This window comes from Juglans microcarpa x Juglans regia, chromosome 2D, assembly GCF_004785595.1.
Source record: "Juglans microcarpa x Juglans regia isolate MS1-56 chromosome 2D, Jm3101_v1.0, whole genome shotgun sequence".
Taxonomy (NCBI): Eukaryota; Viridiplantae; Streptophyta; class Magnoliopsida; order Fagales; family Juglandaceae; genus Juglans; species Juglans microcarpa x Juglans regia.
Genome location: NC_054596.1, coordinates 10066071 through 10086663, shown reverse-complemented (window position 1 = coordinate 10086663; position 20593 = coordinate 10066071). Strand labels below are relative to the sequence as shown.

Below are 20593 nucleotides of genomic sequence, written 5' to 3'. Positions count from 1 at the left end.
ATGCCACGAAGATCCCACACAAAAGTAGCTCATGAAAGGCATGGTTTTAGCCACCATAAGCATTCTTGGGTAAATGTACTATATCTTGTAGTGATCCACTACAAGAAATCATGCATTTTTCATTGATTTTAAGATTGTTGCAAAAAAAAAAAAAAAAATTGCGCTGCAGTTAGTCCTTATTTGCGACGATTTTTGTTTCGCCTCTAAAATCCAACTCAATGTATTCGAAATGCTGATGCTGAAATTATTGTTCACTTATTTGTGGTTACTTTTAGACATTTTGAAGTGATTTATTGTCGTCGCAAATGAAATTTATGATTGTAGCGGTATTTTATTGCGACGAATAGGAAAATTGCCACAATAGATACTTCTGCAGCGAATTAATACTTATTAGCGGTGAATAAAAAGCGTTGGAAATGACCTTTTACAAAATTTATAAAAAATTTTAGATAACTATTTTCAGGGAATCTTTAGTCGTCGAAAATGAGCAATTCTAATAATTTTTAAAATAGTCGAAAATGAGCAGTTCGGTTTTTGCGGTGAGTTATTGTTACAGCAAATAAAATTTATGACTATAGTGGTATTTTATTTGTGACGAATAGGAAAATTGCCACAATAGCTACTTTTGCAGCGAATTAATGCTTACAATTCTGCTACGCACAGTCGCTAGCTACAATCGTCGCACAATTGGTTGACGTGGACTGATGACGTGACAGCTACTATTAATTAAAAAAAATGAAAAATAGAGCAGTGCACATCGGATTCCATTCCCGCTTCTCATCCTCTTCCTCTGGGCTGGAATGCGATCTGTGCTTCTCATCTTCGGCCAGAAAATTTCTTCGGCGATTTGTGCTGGCGACTGTACTTTGTCTGGTTTTCTTCGACGAGATTTGTGCTTCTCATCTTTGGCCAGCTACAGTATTTGGCGATTTGTGCTTCTCATATTATTCTTGCTCTAGTGCTTCTCATCTTTGGCGATTTGAGTGCATTTTGAAACTTCTCTTGCATTGCTGCTTCTCATCGTAAGTTAGTGTTTCTCTTACGTTGGTGCTTTGGTTTTCTTTGGCGATTTGTGGTCTTCAATTCGGAAACTTGAACTGGTGTGGTTTTTGGCAACTCGAGGTCGTCTGTTTTTAAGTGGCCGGGTCTGAGCTCGAGCTTCAAGTGGTTGAGTTCGTGTGGGTGATTTCTTTATTTTCGTGGGTTGCTTCTCAGTAATTTTATTATGGTAAGGACTATTTTTTTTTTTACTTGTTCATGATTTCTTGGGAGTTGTTGTTTTAGGAACAATGTGGAGAAAATCTGTTGGTAGGAACTTCAACGTGGCGCATTGGTTGAGTTTATTAAGGAGGAAAAAATGTGTTTGGGCTTGTCAACTTCTTCATAATACATGTGTAGATCTTGACAACTTGGTTAATACACTTTGAAGAACTTTGACAATTTATATAAAAACATATAAGGAAATGAGAATCCCTAATTAACGAGGGCTAGGAAAGCAAATCATATAGAACTTTGAACTTGTTGGCCAGTTTCAAGAATTTGTCAACACAGGGGAAGCCCCGATCACACTAGCAAATGTAGAGATATTAGGCCAAAAGCTCAACAGTTGCATTTTCATATAAACCTCAAGCGACCTGCTAGCATATTCAATCGAGTTGCTGTAATTAGAAATCAAAAGATGGAAGAGAATAAATGGTATTTCTAGGACCAACTGTTATATTTCCTATAAAAGTAATAGGAAAGAAAAAAGTTTATAAATGAAATATATTTAAAAACAATGCTGTTAATGTAAAAATGAGTTTTGCAGCCACTAGAAAACATTTTGAAATTTTCACTGAAAACGTATTCAATTTAAGTTTTGCACTTTTTACTTTCTGACATTTTCACTAAAAACATTCTATGTACAAATCTTTACAGATGCAGTTTGGGTTGAATGGATCACAATTGGTGCAGAATGGATTGGATGGATCACAACCCGAGAAGCATGGATTGGATAGATCAGAACTGGATTAATTGATATGAGTGAATGAGCATTTATGTATAAATGTAAAATTAGTGAATGTTATTACAAGCGTTGTTAAAAGCATTGGTTACAACATTGTTGGATAGACAAAAGAGTTGTTACAAGCGTCCTGTGGTTTTGGATGGTCAAAAGCATTGTTACAACATTTATTTATGCTGAGTATGGTCTTGTATGGTCAAAACAGATATGTACAACATTTATTTATGTTGGGTATGGTTTTGTGTTGAAATCCCTGCCTATTGTTGACTGCAGAGACAAGCAAGCAGTCATTGTTGACTGCTTGCTCAACCTCCAACGCCCAGCTCTCAACTGTCCATTGAATGCAATAATAAATGCATTCATACGTGAAGTAATGCATCTATAAATTGAGGCTTCTGGCGAGAGTCTCAAATACACCCAAGAACAGAAAAGAGAGAGAGCCTTGAGAGCTCTGAAAAAAAAAAAAAAAAAAAAGGAAGAGTTGAGTTGAGTGGAGTGTGATCCTCCTCCTCTGTAATATTTTCTTGTGTACCACTATTGAATAGTGAAGCTTTTTTCTGTGGATGTAGACAGTTGCCGAACCACGTTAAATTCTTGGTGTCACTGAGTGCGTAGAGTGTACTCTTTTATTACCGCTTTTATCCCTTCCGCTGTGTTGATTTCCCCAACAAGTGGTATTAGAGCGATTGTTGGGAAGAGTTTTTTTTATAGAAAACTCGTTTTTAGTGTGTAGCTCAGTTTTCAAATTTGAGCATCCCACTGTGTTTGTCTCATCGAGACAAGAAAAGCGGTGAAAACCAGAGGCCGGACGGACGCCGCACGCTCCCCACGCGCCGTCCGAAGATCGGAGAGTGAGTTCACTCTCGACACGCGCAGCACGCGCCAAGGAGAGGCACGAGCGCGTGATACCCACTCTCTCCACGCGCCGCACGCGCTACAGAGACGCACTTGCGCGTGAAGTTCACGCGCCTGACGTTCTTATTGGCTCCAGAAAGCGCGTGAGTTACACGCTCCTACGCGTTCCACGCGCTCCAGTGACGTTATGGCGCGTGAAGAACACGCGCCTACGCGCTGTTAGTCGCGCCACGTGCTGCACGCGCGACAGTGTTCCTGTTTTAGTTCTTTTGCTCATTCCTTGTGCTATCTGAGTCCGATTTTGACGAAACAAGACTCGTTTCCAACAAAATCAAGCGTTCCGGACACAACGGTGCTGTCCGTTTTGCGATATTCCACTTCAAAGATCCTGTACTTGCATTTTGTATTTAGAATCAGTCTAAATCCATGGAGGATTCAGCATCAGGCGCCATGATAAAGCTGACTGCCTCAAACTACAGTCTTTGGAGGCCTCGGATGGAGGATCTATTGAACTGTAAAGATCTGTCTGACCCTTTGGAAGATGAAGGAAAGAAGCCAGATGAAGTTACAGATCAAGTGTGGAGAAAGATGCACAAGAAGACTATCGGTCAGATCAGACAATGGATTGACCATAGTGTTTTTCACCACGTGGCCCAGGAGACAGATGCATATAGCCTCTAGAAAAAGTTAGAGGATATGTATCAAGCTAAGACTGCTCGAAACAAGGCCCTCTTGATGAGACGGCTTGTTAACTTGAAGTTGAAGAGCGACACCTCTGTTGCCGAGCACACTAGTGAGTTTCAAAACCTAGTTAACCAGCTCGGATCTGTCAACCTGAATCTTGGCGATGAAGAACAAGCCCTGCTACTTCTCAGTTCGTTACCAGATAGTTGGGAGACGCTGGTGGTCTCCCTCAGTAACTCTACTCCAGATGGCAAACTTACCATGACGATGGTTAAGGATGCCTTGTTTAATGAGGAGGCCAGACGAAAAGAGACAAGCATGAATCAAACTCATGTCCTTGTCACCGAGAGTAGAGAAAGGCCTCGAGGTGATGATAGAGGGAGAAGTGGAGACAGAAACAGAGGGAAGTCTCAACCACGTGGAAGGTCCAGCAGTAGCAGGAACCAGCAGACGGGTAACATGAAATGTTACCATTGTGGCAAAGAAGGCCACATAAGGAAAAACTGCCGCAAGTTTTTAAGGGAGCAAGGTCAAAGCAGTAAGCTGAAGAAAGAAGATGGTGAAACCCTTGTCACTCTTTCGGGAGATGTGGCAATACTCTCCACCAGTGACGAGACGTGTCTGCACGTTGCAAGCCATGATGTTGAGTGGGTGGTAGACACAGCAGCATCATACCATGCCACTTCCCATAGTGAATTTTTCACTACGTACAAAGCAGGAGACTTTGGTACGGTAAGGATGGGAAACGCCAGTTCCTCGAAGATTGTGGGAGTTGGCGAAGTGTAGATAAAAACCAACGTTGGTTGTACCATGGTGTTGAAAGATGTTCGACACATTCCTGACCTTCGGCTCAACCTGATTTCGGGAACAACCCTTGATCGACAGGGCTATGACAGTTACTTCAGCAATGGCACTTGGAAGCTGTCACAAGGTGCCATGGTTGTTGCCCGAGGACATATTTGCGGTACGTTGTACAAGACTCATGTGAAGATTGATACTGATAGCCTCAATGCAGCAGAAGAAGAGGCATCACCGAATCTGTGGCACAAGAGACTCGGACACATGGGTGAGAAAGGGTTGGATACGCTTGCGAAGAAGGCACTCATCAAGGTTGCCAAATGAATAGCGTTAAACCCTTGTGAGTACTGTTTGTTTGGCAAACAACGCAGAGTCTCGTTCAATTCCTCTACGAAGAGAAGATCAGAGTTGTTGAGTCTGGTACACTCTGATGTATGTGGTCCCATGGAAGAAGAGTCATTGGGAGGTAACAGATATTTCATGACATTCATTGATGATGCTTCACGAAAGGTCTGGATATATGTTTTGAAGTCAAAAGATCAGGTCTTCGAGCACTTCAAGAATTTCCACACCCTAGTGGAAAGAGAGACAGGAAAGAAGTTGAAGTGCCTGCGAACGGACAATCGAGGAGAATATGTTTCCAAAAGGTTCGCTGCATACTGCGCTGATCGCGGTATTCGACATGAGAAGACGGTCCCATATACCCCTCAACACAATGGTGTAGCCGAAAGAATGAATCGGACCATCATTGAAAGAACAAGATGCATGCTCAGTATGGCTAAGTTACCAAAGCCATTCTGGGGTGAAGCTGTTCGTGCTGCCTGTTACCTGATCAACAGATCACCTTCCGCACCACTGGAATTTGAAGTTCCTGAGAAGGTTTGGTCTGGAAAAGATGTCTCTTACTCTCACCTGAGAGTGTTTGGGTGCAAAGCCTTTGCACACGTATCCAAGGAGCTGAGACAGAAGCTCGATGTCAAGTCAACTCCATGTATCTTTGTTGGATATGGAGATGAAGAATTCGGATACAAATTATGGGATCCAGTGACAAAGAGAATTGTCAGAAGTAGGGACGTTGTGTTCCATGAAAACCAGCATATAGGAACTGAAGCTTCCTCGATGTCAGTAGAGCTTAGTTCCTATACACATCCTGCACCATTACAGTTCGCCACAGATAATGAGGATATGCAGGATCGAGATCCAGAAGCAGAAGAAGAAGCTCAGGGTGTCGAGCAGGGGGAGCAAGAACCCTCTCCACCAGCAGCTGGTGTACCACCACAAGGGTTAGATGGTGATGAACCTCCTTTGGTTGATGAAGCTCAACCAAGAAGATCGGCAAGAGGCTGCCTATTGATTCCGTCGATGAGATATCCGGAATCAGACTATATTTTGCTTACTGATTAGGGGGAGCCGGAGAGCTTCCAGGAAGTTCAAACTCATGCTGATAGAAGCCTATGGGTGCAGGCAATGCAAGAAGAGATGAGTTCTTTGCAGAAAAATCAGACCTATGAGTTGGTGAAACTTCCTGAAGGAAAGAAAGCCCTAAAGAGCAAATAGGTGTTCAAGTTGAAGAAAGATGGCCAAGGAAAGCTGATAAAGCACAAGGCCAGATTGGTTGTCAAAGGATTCCAACAAAAGAAGGGAATCGACTTTGACGAGATATTTTCCCCAGTGGTGAAAATGATGTCAATTCGAGTGATACTCGGATTGGTAGCTAGCTTGAATTTGGAACTCGAACAGATGGATGTGAAGACAGCCTTTCTCCATGGAGATTTGGAGGAGGAAATCTATATGGAGCAACCAGAAGGGTTTGAAGCTCCAAGGAAAGATCACTTAGTCTACAAGCTAAAGAAGAGTATCTATGGCCTCAAGCAAGCGCCGAGGCAATGGTACAAGAAGTTCGACTCATTCATGATGAGTCATGGTTACAAGAGACTTGTTGCAGATCAGTGTGTCTATGTTCGAAGGTTCCAGGATGCCAAGTTTGTCATACTCCTTCTTTATGTTGATGATATGTTAATCGTTGGTGAGGATAGGTCCAAGATTAACAAACTAAAGAAGGAACTATCCAAGTCCTTTGACATGAAGGACTTAGGCCCAGCACAGCAACTTTTGGGCATGAAGATTGTTCGTGATAGGAATGTCAAAAGGGTGTGGCTATCACAACAAAAATATGTTGAACGGGTCATCAGACGTTTCAACATGGGAGATGTTAAGCCAGTCAATACTCCACTTGCTAACCACTTCAAGTTGAGCAAGAGCTCGTGTCCTTCTTCAAAGAAAGAGATTGAAGAAATGAAAGTAATTCCTTACTCTTCAGCAGTAGGAAGCCTGATGTATGCAATGGTTTGTACCAGACCAGATATTGCTCATGCTGTAGGCATGGTGAGCAGATTCCTTTCAAATCCAGGAAAGGATCATTGGGAAGCAGTCAAGTGGATTCTCAGGTACCTAAAAGGTACATAAAAAATGTGCTTGTGTTTTGGGGGAGCTAAACCAGTTTTGGAAGGCTATACAGATTCAGATATGGCAGGAGATCTAGATAGCAGGAAATCTACTTCAGGATTTCTCTTCACTTTTGCAGGAGGAGCTGTCTCTTGGCAGTCTAAATTGCAGAAGTGTGTTGCTTTATCTACAACTGAGGCAGAGTACATTGCCGCAGCGGAAGCTGGAAAAGAGATGTTGTGGATGAAGCGTTTCCTCCAAGAACTAGGGGTTAGTCAAGAATACTACACGGTACATTGTGATAGTCAAAGTGCTCTAGATTTGAGCAAGAATTCAATGTACCACTCCCGCACCAAGCATATTGATATCCGCTATCATTGGATACGCGAAGCGATGGAACAACAGCTATTGAAGCTTGTGAAGATCCATACGAAAGAGAATCCAGCGGACATGCTGACGAAGGTGGTTACAAGTGAGAAACTTGAGCTATGCAAAAACATAGCTGGGATGGAGAGCATCTAAGTAAATGGGCATGGAGGGGGAGAATTGTTGAAATCCCTGCCCATTGTTGACTGCAGAGACAAGCAAGCAGTCATTGTTGACTGCTTGCTCAACCTCCAACGCCCAGCTCTCAACTGTCCATTGAATGCAACAATAAATGCATTCATACGTGAAGTAATGCATCTATAAATTGAGGCTTCTGGCGAGAGTTTCAAATACACCCAAGAACAGAAAAGAGAGAGCCTTGAGAGCTCTGAAAAAAAAAAAAAAAAAGGAAGAGTTGAGTTGAGTGGAGTGTGATCCTCCTCCTCTGTAATATTTTCTTGTGTACCACTATTGAATAGTGAAGCTCTTTTCTGTGGATGTAGACAGTTGCCGAACCACGTTAAATTCTTGGTGTCACTGAGTGCGTAGAGTGTACTCTTTTATTACCGCTTTTATCCCTTCCGCTGTGTTGATTTCCCCAACATTTTGTAGGGTCAGCCTCAATATCTGCATACTGCGTATGGAGAATAATATGCAACTTTTTTGGGTCATATTCATTAGAGTGTTTAGATGCCATCTTTTTTAAGACAATTATACAGGAAATGAATTAAACAATAAGTTGTTGTACAGTTTGAATGCCCAAAACCACAACCTCCATTGATTATACAAAACTGTTATTTTACAACAATGACTTGTTTGTCATGCCCCAAGCATAAGAGGCAAAATGCCACAAAAAAGTCCCCAACTATTACATCGCACTCACTAAACACCAAAATGACTTCTAACACAATTACATATTCAAGCTAACCAACAACAAACAACCACTACCAAGTCACTAAGCAACAACAAACAACAACTACAAAAGCCCAAGACACCTGGAGAAGCGTGCGTGAATGTCTTATTCCAGCTTCTTGCTCAAGAAGCATCAACTCTTTCTTTAGAAACTCCTCATCTTGCACCATCTTGCTAACAGAAATTCACTGCAGGCAGAAATTTGCTGCTGAAGACACTTTGCACTCATTTTAAGGCATCCTCTATCCCAAATGCACTCCACTGTTCTGAGTACTCTTCTATTTATTCTCCATTTGGTGTTACCAAACATATCCAGAGCCTGAACATTAAGAACTGAATAAGTACTCTTCAAAATGGTTGAAAAAGTACAAACAATTGAATCCATACTATGACCAAGCACAAGGAAAGAATAAGTGTTGCATTTAGAAACTAACACAAGGTGTTGGACACAACACTCAGAAAAACCATGCAGAGTAAGGCAATGACGAAAATGGTTAGAAACAAATTTGTTAAGCTAAAAGGGAACGCAGATAATTCAACACTTCTCACATGTAAAAGTACCACACTTGTTCAATGTTCGCATCTACAAACATGACCTTTGCATTTCCAAGGCAGAGTTTAATGTGAAGCTTCAACAATCAAAGGGAAGAAACAAAAATATGGATCTGATATAAGAACAGAAAAAGAAAATATTAACCAAACAAACTAACCACCATTTCTGTACCTCAAAAACTTTTTGCATTTGTTTTGCAGGAACATCCTTAATTGCGTCCTGCTGCTTCCTAGACCCATGAGTACACATGATATAAGAAGGTAGGAACAAGTGCCCAACCTTGTCATATCTGAGGGAGTTTCAAAAGATTTTTAAAATAAGAATCTGAAAAAAAAAAAAAAATATTAATGTAGTCGGCTACGACCACTTTTCCTTTACATTCCAAGTCAGTTATTATATTCTAAGAATAAAAACTCGACTTTTTGAATTATAGATGTTTGGAAAAGATGAGAACTAAGCAAAGCATGCTCACCTTGCAGCCACCCAAACCATACCCAACAACAGGCCTCTCTAGAGAAAATCTTTTTTTTTTTTTTTTATAAGTAAGCCTCTCTAGAGAAAATCCCAACTTAATACCACTTATTCTATCTATATCATACCCTTTCCATTTTTTTGGAGGCGTCAATATGGGCACATAAGGAATCAACATAGGCTTAACCTACATAAAAAGTTACACCAAAAAATAATTAAGTAGCAGGAGTTAAAAGTATCGAGATATCTATAATTCACATTGCATAGTTGCAATCTATATAGACTTATCAATCCAATAGTTCATAATATGCAACCCAAATGGGTAAGATTACTATTAGACATTGCATTTTTGTTTACCATGTAGAACCAAAGAACTCACAATACATTTAATTGACTTTATAATAACATTAATTTAGAGTGCACCAAACAGGTAGTATCAACACAATATTGTGACTCAGTTTTATCAAGCCCCATAAGAACTAGAGGATCGCATTCGATAACTCCATAATTCTTCACAAATTTTTGCCTACAAGGACCAAGGAATGATTCAGAACTACAATTGGGTACACATGCATACATAAATATACATGGATATTGACAAAGAGTCATCAATCCAGGCAAAAACATAGTTGAGAAATGGCCAAACGATTGACTGTATAAGGTGATCAAATTGAGAGGCATTTGCTCCAGTCCTACAAGGCAATTCACTAATAAATGCTCACCGTGAGTTTTTTATTACAGCTTTATATTTGTGCCTGAAAGCAGGTCGAATGTCAGGAGGTTCATCTGCTGACTGGTTAAGAGGAGGTTGTACATAAGCCGATTCAGTTAATAGTTCAATTAATAGACACCCCAGCTGCAAAATTGCACTTGATTAATATTAGTTTCAGAATCTGCAAAATAATCAAAACTAAATAGAAAAAACTTGGTAAGTTAGCCAAGAGCAGCAAACGTTAGCCTGTGTATCTCGACTCCAGGGCTTAATTTCTTATTTCTTCAACAGCTTTTGCACCTGCTTCAGTCTTCTCTTTCTAACTAAACTATTTACATGTTTCATAAGTATTTCCTTCTCCTTTCGCAGACCCTCTTCAGTACCAAATACAATGTTCTTGCTCCGGTACTTCATAGTTTCCTCCAAGAAACTATGAATTCCAACATGAAAGAAGCTGAAGGCGAAGGGAGACATGGCTTTTGTGGGAGACGAAACTGAGGCTGCGGCGGAATCTTCTTCGGCTAAGGATAGACATGCTGAGGGGAGGGACGTGCTGTTGAGGGCCTAGAGGGGGAGGGAGTCCCTCCGAGGGGCGCCCCGTCAAGGAAGGGAGGTTGTGCTTCGTGTGGAAGAAACACAGAGGGGGAGGGAAACAAAGGAGGGAAACTGAGGAGATGAAAAATTGAGGAACGAGAAGCAAGCAGTTTTAATTTGTCAATGAAACGGTGCGTTTTGTTTTTTATACGTCAGCATCGTTTATACACTGACTGTATGAGTCGACTGTATCCAGCGTTTTTCTAATGCTTATTAGGGACAAATAAAAAGCGCTAAAAATACCCTTTTACAAAATTTATAGTTGCTGGAAATGAACAGTTCCAACAATTTTTTAAAGATGTTGAAAATGAGCAGTTCAGCTTTTGCGGCGACGTATAGAGTTTTTACGGCGAGTTAAGATCGCCGCAGAGCTAATAAAATTCAATCCCTTTTTCTTTTCCCTCCAGCGCCCTCCTCCCCGTCTCCCCAATCCCTCTTCTCCCTCAACCCACGCCGCCGTGCACAGCCCGTCGCCAACGACGCCACCACACCACCGCCACCTCACCTCGACGACCACCCCCTCCTTCTCCCCGAGCCCTCACGCCGGAAATTTCCTTTTCCCCGAATCTCTCTCTCTCTCTCTCTCTCTCTCTCTCTCTCTCTCTGTGTCAGATTTCTCTATATCGCCGCCGCTAGGGGCGCCGTTCACCACCACTCACACTTCGAAGCCTTCGCCAGATCTCCGTCGGAGCCCCCTCTCCTCCACACATAGCCCAGTAGCCCGAGGCCTTCCCTCTCTCTGTTTCTCTCTCTGCTACATCTCTCAGGAACCACTCCATGGCGCCGAGCACCTCCTGGTCTCTCTCTCATCTCTACGCCTCGTCGCAGTTTGAATTACTTAGCAGTTTGTTAAGGGGCTGTACGCTGTTATGCTCTCGCAGGTGAGACTCTTAGAAGTCTTTAGGAAGTCTTGGAGTAATAAATATCTTAGATCAAAACCTGCTGCATAGCACTAAATCCATCTTTTCGAACGATTTGATGGCAAACTCAAGTTCTACGTTTATAAACTTGCTAATCTTATAAACCTAGAGTTCCCCTAGCCTCCAGGAATTCCTGCTGCCTTTCATAATTTATTTCAGCGCTAAAAGCTATTGAAATCATTCCAAACGTAATTTTTTTTTTTTTCCAATAGGTTTTAACTGATAGTCTAAATAAGCAATCCTATCTTTAAAGCCCGAGGCTATCACTACTTATTTTAGATGACTTTTATCCCAAATTGAATTGTTTTCCTCCATTAATGACTTGCATTTAAACATGTTTAGACATGCATTGCTCCTTTTTTTGTGATAACTCCATTAATGTCACGAAATAATGTAGAATGGGTTGAATTCAGATGACCATCATTCAAATCTTGAAATATTGGATTCAAACATATGGCAGCTATGCTAACGAGTATTGACTATGAGGTTGTGTGTATTCACCTTGCCTCTTTTACCATCACTTTTTTTTTTACACAATTGCAGCAGTTACTGCAGGTTTTGACTTTTCATATTGAAGCAGTTACCCCGGATGCTATTTTATTCTCTAATTGCTGCTTAGTAGCGGTGTTTATGTTGCAACAGACGTTATGCTGGGCAATTTCACTGATCTAGCTATATGCGTGGTTATGCTAAAGTGTTACATGTTTCCTTCATGGCTCTCTGTTGGCCAGGTTGTAGTGCAGAAAGAAAGTTGAAGATCCTCGTTTCACCTGCCACCTGCTAAAGATTTTTTTTTGCTTAAATAAAGAATCTCCTTAGGAGGTGGCCAACAAATTAAGATGAGAAGTTGGAAAATATATGATACCTTGTGAACTAGTTATTAGTAGAATACCAATTGCAATATGTTCTCTTCGTATGGTGAAGTATGCATCTTATGAAGTGTATATGTTCTCTTTATCGAGATTGAATGCTCCTATTGGTTTTCTTGCTAGGTTTATATGCTCTCTCTTTATGTGCTTAATTTTCATACAGAATAGATCTAGGCAGAGTTTTTTGTTGATCATTCTGTGGCTTGTCCTTTATACTTGGGATTGACATACTTAATAAAAAAAAAATACTTGGGATTGACACTATGATCCATGTTCTACAATTCCAACATGGACATCACATATTACAGGTATTTGGCTCTTCTTGCAAAGTATCCTGTGTCAACAAAAGCTCTGACATCTGCGCTTTTAACTTTAATTGGAGATTTGATCTGCCAGGTACTTACATCAAAGTAAAATCTAGCTAGATACCTATTACTTTTTAGTGGGTTTATCTGTATTTCGCTTAACTGTACATGTATCCTAAAAAAAAAAAGTAAAGGAGATCACTTTATGTGTTTCATGTCTTTTGAATTGCATCAGCTGATTGAAAGCTTGATCACTTGTATACAAAAATATCTCCATGCTCCTTCAACTCCGTCACTATTTTAGATTGAATTACCTTTCTATTAACTTCTCCCCTATCCCTGTAAAAGGGTAAGCAATTATAACAAAAAAAAAAATCCTGCTCCTTTTTATCTGTAATGATTAAATAATAATTTGGTTCTCTTCAACCATTTACGTTGGGGTGTGCAATGTACATGTTGCATTCTAGTGTAGTGCCATCAAAATATTTTGTTTTTGTTCTAAATTGAATTAAGGTGCCCATGTATGAGGTTGCATATTGGTGTTCTGCTTGAATTTTTCAAAGCTTATCCTGCTTCCAGATTAGTTATTAGGCCTAAATGGGGGTTGGGTGTGTGGGTATAGATGAACTACAATCAAATTTTAACTTATTTTTTAACTTGCTGGAAGGCTTATGCAGGATCACAAACACTGCAGAGTATCATTTTATTGAACCTTGTTGAATTTAAATAGTGGTAGGAAGAAAACTTAACATAGGTGGAATTTAAAAATCATGTGGACTAGGATGGTTAGTCTTAAGTATAACTAGAAGTTTAAATGAGTAGAGTTAGAGCAAATACTACATCCTTGTCTAATTAATTTGTATTCGAACATGAATCACCAATCGCATTGCAAAAAGGTGGCATCCACATGAACAAATGTGGGACAGTCTAGACAAACAGTTTAGCATAGGATTTATTTTAGAATACCAGAGTCTCAAGTCTCTCATTTTTTCACTGTCCTCTGTTCTGCTGCTTCCAAGAATTATAGGAACTTCTTATTTTTTAATAAGTGAAAATTATAGGAACTCTAACAAAGACAAACATGTCACATACAAACTCTCAGTTTTCTTGGCAACCAAACAGGGGTTAATAATGATGCTGTATTGGTGGACTGATGCTTTATTTTCTCTTTAATTGATAATCAATTCATATATTGTGTGTAATCGTAATGAATTCATATATTATGTGTAATCCTTTGAAAATTCTTGTAGTTGCTGCAATTTTACCGTGAAGTGCATGGTTTGCATATTTTCCTTTATTTTTGCTGCTGCTATTTGTGGTTCTTTGGTTCTTTCTTAACACCTTACCGTTGGTTCTTTCTTAACACCATATTTTTGGTTCTTTCTTAACACCATATCTTTGTTTCAAATATCTTTGGTTCTTTCTTAACACCATACACTAGCAATGCTGTCATGGCATTTTTGTGGGGCAAATAGGTGCATGAACTCATTATCTGAAAAATACTAAAATGTTATACTAGAAGTTAAGAACCCTTTCTTTCAAGTTTGGGATTCAAAGCAATAAAGGAATGAAAATAATGCTGGGTGGAACTTGGTTGAACCCAATCTATACTGATCAGGTATGATTCAAATGAAAATTGGAATAAAATGGAGGTTTGGTTGCAACAGGATAGTCAAGGTGACTTATAAAAAAAATAAAGGGATAGTCAAGGTGGTTATACCTTGCCAACATTAGCAATTGCAATGGTCTTGGTGAAAGCCAAGCTCTGATTTAACCAATATTGTGAAGTTTTTCTCATGCTATTATTTATAATAATCTGTGATTTGTTGTCTTTAGGCTAAAGTTTGATGATGAGTGAGTGACAGAAGAAGATGGAAAGAGGGCATTAAAGGAGCAGCATGGGTGAGGAAGAGGTAATATCTATCTGCCTGTTGGTTCTATGTAATTTCTTAGTAAGTTAATTTTTATTTATAGTTAATTGATGCCTTCTTGTTATGCAATGAGAAGGACATTGCAAAACACCTCAGGGTAAGATGTTTAATATTTCATTAGTCTGATTTTCTCACACTGCACTCTGATTTGAAAGATAATCTGCTTGAAGGACCACTTCCTGAAAGCCTCAAAAATTTAAGCCACTTGAGAAGACTGTAAGACTTAGAACACTCTTTTTTTGTTAATTCAAAAAACTGAAATAAAAGCCCATATTTGCCATTTTCATATGTCAAGCTTGAATTGTTTCTGTCTGCATAGTTATGGTCCATCTACTTTTATAATCATGCTTCTTCGAGGAAAAGTATTTTCTAAGTTTCATTATCTTGCAGCCTTCTTTCTGGAAACAATTTTACAGATGCAATACCGAAAACATTTGGCAATTTAAATAATTTAGAAGAGTTGTAAGTTATGTGATTCTATAAACTTTATTTGGAGATGCAGCTTTTAGAATTCAGAAATTCTTAAAACTTGAGCTAATGCTTGCAATAGGATAGATGGGAGCAGAATATAAGGGAAAATATCCGATTTTGTTGGGAATTGGATCAATCTTACAAGTCTGTGAGTCTTGTACTTTCATTCCTTTTATCTGCCATCTTTCCTTTCTTGGAGTCATAAAAGTTTAGTTTTTTTCTGTCCTATCTGAGGATTGTTATGGATGTAGGTTCTTAACCAACAACTCATTAAGTGGGGAAGTACCTCAGTGGGTATTGGACAGCAAAAAGAACTTGAGTCTACTTTATAAGCTGAGTACCTCTTAATTTCATTTGGCTGTAAAATTTTCTATACACCGGTGGATTTCTTGCTGCTGTTACTTTTTTTTTTTTAATTTTTTTTTTTCTGGGTTGTTTGATTGTGACTCATAAGAGCTTAAATTGTGACATTTTATTCGATTTTCATTCTTTCTATGTTGAAGAGGTATTGCATGTGTTGTTGGATCATAATGACCTTTTTGGGTGTGAGTTGGGAAGTTCAAGTAATTTATGTATTTTGTTTTTGCGCGTTTTTTTTTCTTTTTGTGAAAAGCTTTTTCCGGCGAGTAAAATTTGCCGGAAATATTTTTTGTCCAATAAACTTATTTGCGGTGATCACATATTGCCGCAAAACTCTATTGCGGTGAAAATTACCCCTCTGGGAATACATTATGGTGACAATAAATAATAATCGCTGGAAAAAAACTAGTCAATTATGGCGATTTATTGAGTATTTGGGATGAAATTTTTCATTGCTTTTGACTTTTATCAATGATTTAGTGGTAAACGGATCAAACTATTGTTGACGAGTTTTTATGCATTTGTGACTACTAAAAATCGCTGGGAAAACTTATTTTTCTCGACGAATTTTGCCTTTCATTGGTTCAAATTATAATTGAATAAACAATTGCGACTGGCGTAGTAGAAATCGCTGAGAAATATTAAATGCGGCAATTTTATGGATTATTTGCAACGAGTATTGGCGCCGGAAAAAACAGTTTTCTTGTAGTGTCTTAGTACAGTATGATCAAGTTTGCAATTGGTCAGTTTAGTATGATCATCAGCATGACAACATGAGTCGATGAGGTTGTACTCCCATTGAAATTAAGAAAAAAGCTACTTTGTCTCCCTCATTTGACCACTCAAGTTGATTGTTGGTCAATTTTTTTTTTTTTACTTAGTGATTAATGAAGTGATTTTAAGTGTATTGGTGTATTTTTTTATTTTTTAAAAATATTTAAATGTATGAAAAAAAAACCGCCCAGTGGTAAAAGTGGGGTGGCATAGTAGCCCCACTCTTAAATTAAACATACTAAATATTTATCACTCATTCTGATGGCCATTTAAATCACTGTTATTAATACTGTACTGGCCACTGGGTCGGTACATGTACTATATATATTTCGTACCGGTCCAAATACCGGCCTTACCGGTCAGTACCGGCCGTACTGGCCAATATTTCAGCCTGTACCGGTTGATATTTCTTTCTTAATTTTTTTTTTTCATTTTTTCACACTACAAGCTCATTTTTTGATCTCCAATTCAGACTAGGCTATTTATAATTTATATATATATATGTATTTATATATAATTTATTCATATATAGACTATTATTTTGAAATATAATTTATATACATATATTTATATATATAATTTATTCATATATCGACTATTCTGAAACGGTACATGAAACGGTATCGATATCGGTATCAAAATATTTCGTTCCAGTACCTTAACCGGTACGGCATTCAGTACGGTATTCAAAACATTGATTTAAATTACTTGGGATACTTATGCTATGAGCTGACAAGTGTAGACAAAATATTTATAACTACGTTACTTCGTGCGAGAAGTACTAAATATTAACTATGGAGGGTCCGTTTATTTCATTGTAAAACGATTTTTGAAAATGAATCTTTTCAAGAGTTTTTAATTTGTTTAATTTGGTGGTTTTTTTTCCTCCGGCGGGGAATTTGGAGCCTAGATTTGCACCAATTAAGGCCTTGTTTGTTTTCAAAAAACATCTCATCTCATCTTACCTCATCATTATAACTTTATCAAATTCTCACAAAAAATAAAATAAAAAATTTAACTTTTTCAAATTTCAAAATAAAAATAATATTAAAAAATATATTCTAACATTATTTTATTCAATTTTTTAACTTTAATCTCATCTCATCTCATCTCAGAAAACAAACTGGCCCTAAGTAGCTACTCAACACCATCTATGTGCCATATATATGCACCCTTAAGGCTTAAAGGCTACTTCGCCCATGCTCCACCCCGGCCCCCACAGTACTGGTCAGGGCGGGTGCTCACGTAGCGCCACTGAGCTCCTCCAGTATTGCCTTTTGTGTACCGCTCCTCCATGAGCTCAATGCATTTGCGTCACTCGAATTGTGCAATAAAAATCAATAGATCATGGCGTTAAAAATCAATCCACGTAGCGGTGACAGATTCACATGATTTTTGTCATTATCTTGCTCGTAAAAAAATAAAAGTTTTTGTTAGAACACATAGATTCACAAGCTCTAATCACTCTCTTTTTTGTTTTCTTATGCTTTATCTTTTTATGCATGTCTTTTCTTTACGTCTCCTAGTTATGATCCTTTCAACATTTCTTTCTAGATGACAAACACATTAAGCTTTTTTCTTTTTTTTTTTTTTTTTTTTTTTTTTTTTTTTTTAAATGGAGAAACTCTCATCTATTTTTAATTAAAATATCAAATTAGGTCAATCATATTTTTATATTATATTCTACAGTATGAAAATATAGATTTTTTAATGCTAATTAATTTGCTCCCCAAAAGATTATAATATGCATTAAAAAATAAAAATTAAATTAAATAAATAATTTCAAGTGACTAGCTAGCTAGCTATCAAATAATACTAGAAAATATTTAATTCTCATATAAAATAATTTGTTGAAAATAATCTCCGTAAGATATTTCTTTTAGATCGAAATAAGTGGACCATTAATTTCGTATATATAGAAACAAGATAACCTACAAAACCCAAGAGAAAACAGGGATGACACCCATCCTTTGTTTTCATCGTGTGGGTCGGAACACAAGAAGATAAGGTTCATTTGATCATCTTGCCCCAACTTGACCCGTCTACTTCAAATTCAACTGGCTGCAACTGACCCGAGCATTGCGAAAATAACACATAATAGTGTCATTTTTGGATCAATCAACAAATCCAAAGACTTGTGAAGTCTGACGTTCTACCAAAACTTTTGACCTTTCCAAAGAAAAATTTAATTCATTGTGATTTCAACGAGGATTTTCTCCTTAGAAACACTATTTAAAAGCTTATAAATTCCAAAGACTTGAAAATAATTAATCATGACCTCTTTATGTCTGCAGCAATAGAAATGAAAATATTGATAATTAAAAATCATAGTCGTTCTTTTTATAAAAAATAAAAAATCACAATTTCTAGAAAAAAAAAACTCCATCGAAATAATAAAAACACGTGATGGTGTCTTTTTTGGATCAATCGACCCACTCACTTTAATTGTCAAGTGTGAATAGAATTTGATTTCCTTCTCAGTGGTCTCAATGTCGACATTCTGACAACAAATCCAAAATTGGTTTTGGATTCCAACCAATTGTCAGATTTCTGATAATGTGAATAGTTTTGCTCCAGACTTCTCAAGTCTGACGTTCTACCCAAAACTTTTTGACCTTTTCAACGAGGATTTTTTTTTTTTTTTTTTTTTAGGCAAGTCAAGTATTATATTGATAAACTTAACAATTATAAAGATATAAGATTATATGAGATGAAAGTTCTCAACAATTATCTAAAAAATAACAAAAAAAATATCGAAAATAAAAATAAAAAGGCGAGCCAAAAACTTGATAACCCAATCTCACGTAGGGACGTCACTTTAAAGCGATTTTAATATAGTCTGATAAACATACTATAAACTTAAGATTAAAAGTTACAGTTAAGAGGAATGTGCTGCATTTTGTTGATTCAATTTAACTGTAAGAGACTATCACGATCATATCGTCACTCGTGCGGGACACACACCACATTGAGAACAAAACAAGCACGTGGATATGAAAGATCGAAAGATATTAGTATTGGTGGTGCTGCGTGTGACGGTATGAATCTCCTTCGGATGCGGCCATGCGTGAGGTCACGTTAAAAATTCCAATGACTATTTAAAAGCTTATAAATTCCAAAGACTTGGCAATAATTAATCATGACCTCATTATTTTTGCAGCAATGGCAATGAAAATATTGATAATAAAAATCATAGTCGTTCTTTTTATTTTTTTATTTATTTTTTTAATTCTTTTCAATTCATTTCATTTTATCTTATCTAATTATTATTATTTTAAAAAATTTCATACAAAATAAATAAATAAATAATTCAAAATTTTTAAATCTTAAAATAAAAATAATATTAAAATATATATATATATTCTAATAATATTTTATTTAAATTTTAATTTTAATATCAATTCATTACATTTTACTTCATTTGAAAAACAAACGAGACCAAATTCTCTGCTTCAACAAAAGCGCAGCTGATATGTGCCCAATTTCACCATCAATAAATGTGAGAGAGCTAGAATTCTTGAAGTGGCATGATGAAGTTTTTTCATATTTTCTACATGTTTGTGGAATAACAGGTAGGATGAGGTTAATTTATGTTATTATTCTCACTAACATAAAATCACAATTTCTCAAAACAAAAAAAAAAAAAAGAAAAAAAAAAAGAAAAAGAAGCTGATGCGGCTTTCCTTGTCCAATACGCTCGCAGTTTCACATGCTAACATACAGCGGAATGGTCATAATTTCTCTAGGCTTGGTTGGACAGTAAAAATATCTTGAAAGTATTGAGAATATTTATAAATAGTAAAAAAAAATAATAATAAAATTTTAAATAATAATAAAATTTTAAATAGTAATAAAAAATAGATAAAAAATAAAAAATAAAAAATAATAAATAATAAATAATAATAAAATAAAAAATAATAATAAAAATATCTCAAACACTATCACTACCCAAACAAATCATGGCCTCACAATGACTTTCACTCCATTATCAAAGTCTCCGAATATCGAACTCTTTTCAGATTTTCTCACACCCCTACTTGTGTTAGGTTGACGCCTGCGACTCTTGGGCGTGCTGTGCAAAAAATATTATTACTCACTTATTTAATTAATAAGTAAAAAAAAATAAAAAAATAAATATATAAATAGTTAAAATGAGAAAATAAGATGAAACGATATAATAATATTATTTTTAATCTATCTCAATATATTTCATTTCATTATTATAATTTTCATAAATTTTTATATAAAATATCATAAATAATTTAACTTTTTTAAATTTTAAAATAATAATAATATTAAGAATAATATTTTAATAATATTTTATTTAATTTTTAACTTTCATCTTAATTAATTTCATTTCAATTTAAAAATTCACCTCAACTCATCATTATAATTTTTTCAAATCTTAATATAAAATATAATAAATAATTTAACTTTTTTAAATTTTAAAATAATAATAAAATTAAAAAATAATATTTTAATAATATTTTAATATTTTAATTTAACTCAATTCAATTCACATCTAAACGCAACGTCAATGTTCAAACCTGAAGCTCTCTTCTCCTCACACC

The 20593-nt window shown here is 36.8% G+C and overlaps 1 long non-coding RNA gene across 5 annotated transcripts; it reads left to right on the top strand.

Annotated features, from left to right (window-relative positions):
• Positions 1-10982: 10982 nt before the first annotated feature.
• LOC121250306 lies at positions 10983-15475 on the top strand. Of its 5 annotated transcripts, none has more exons than XR_005937755.1 (3): positions 10983-11273; positions 11856-12577; positions 14323-15475. It is a non-coding gene; the product is annotated as an uncharacterized LOC121250306 (long non-coding RNA). The 5 variants fall into 5 exon arrangements; XR_005937754.1 differs by having other exon boundaries at positions 10983-12577; positions 14323-14633; positions 14808-15475; XR_005937756.1 differs by having other exon boundaries at positions 10983-12577; positions 14323-15032; positions 15140-15475.
• The last annotated feature ends 5118 nt before the right edge of the window (positions 15476-20593 follow it).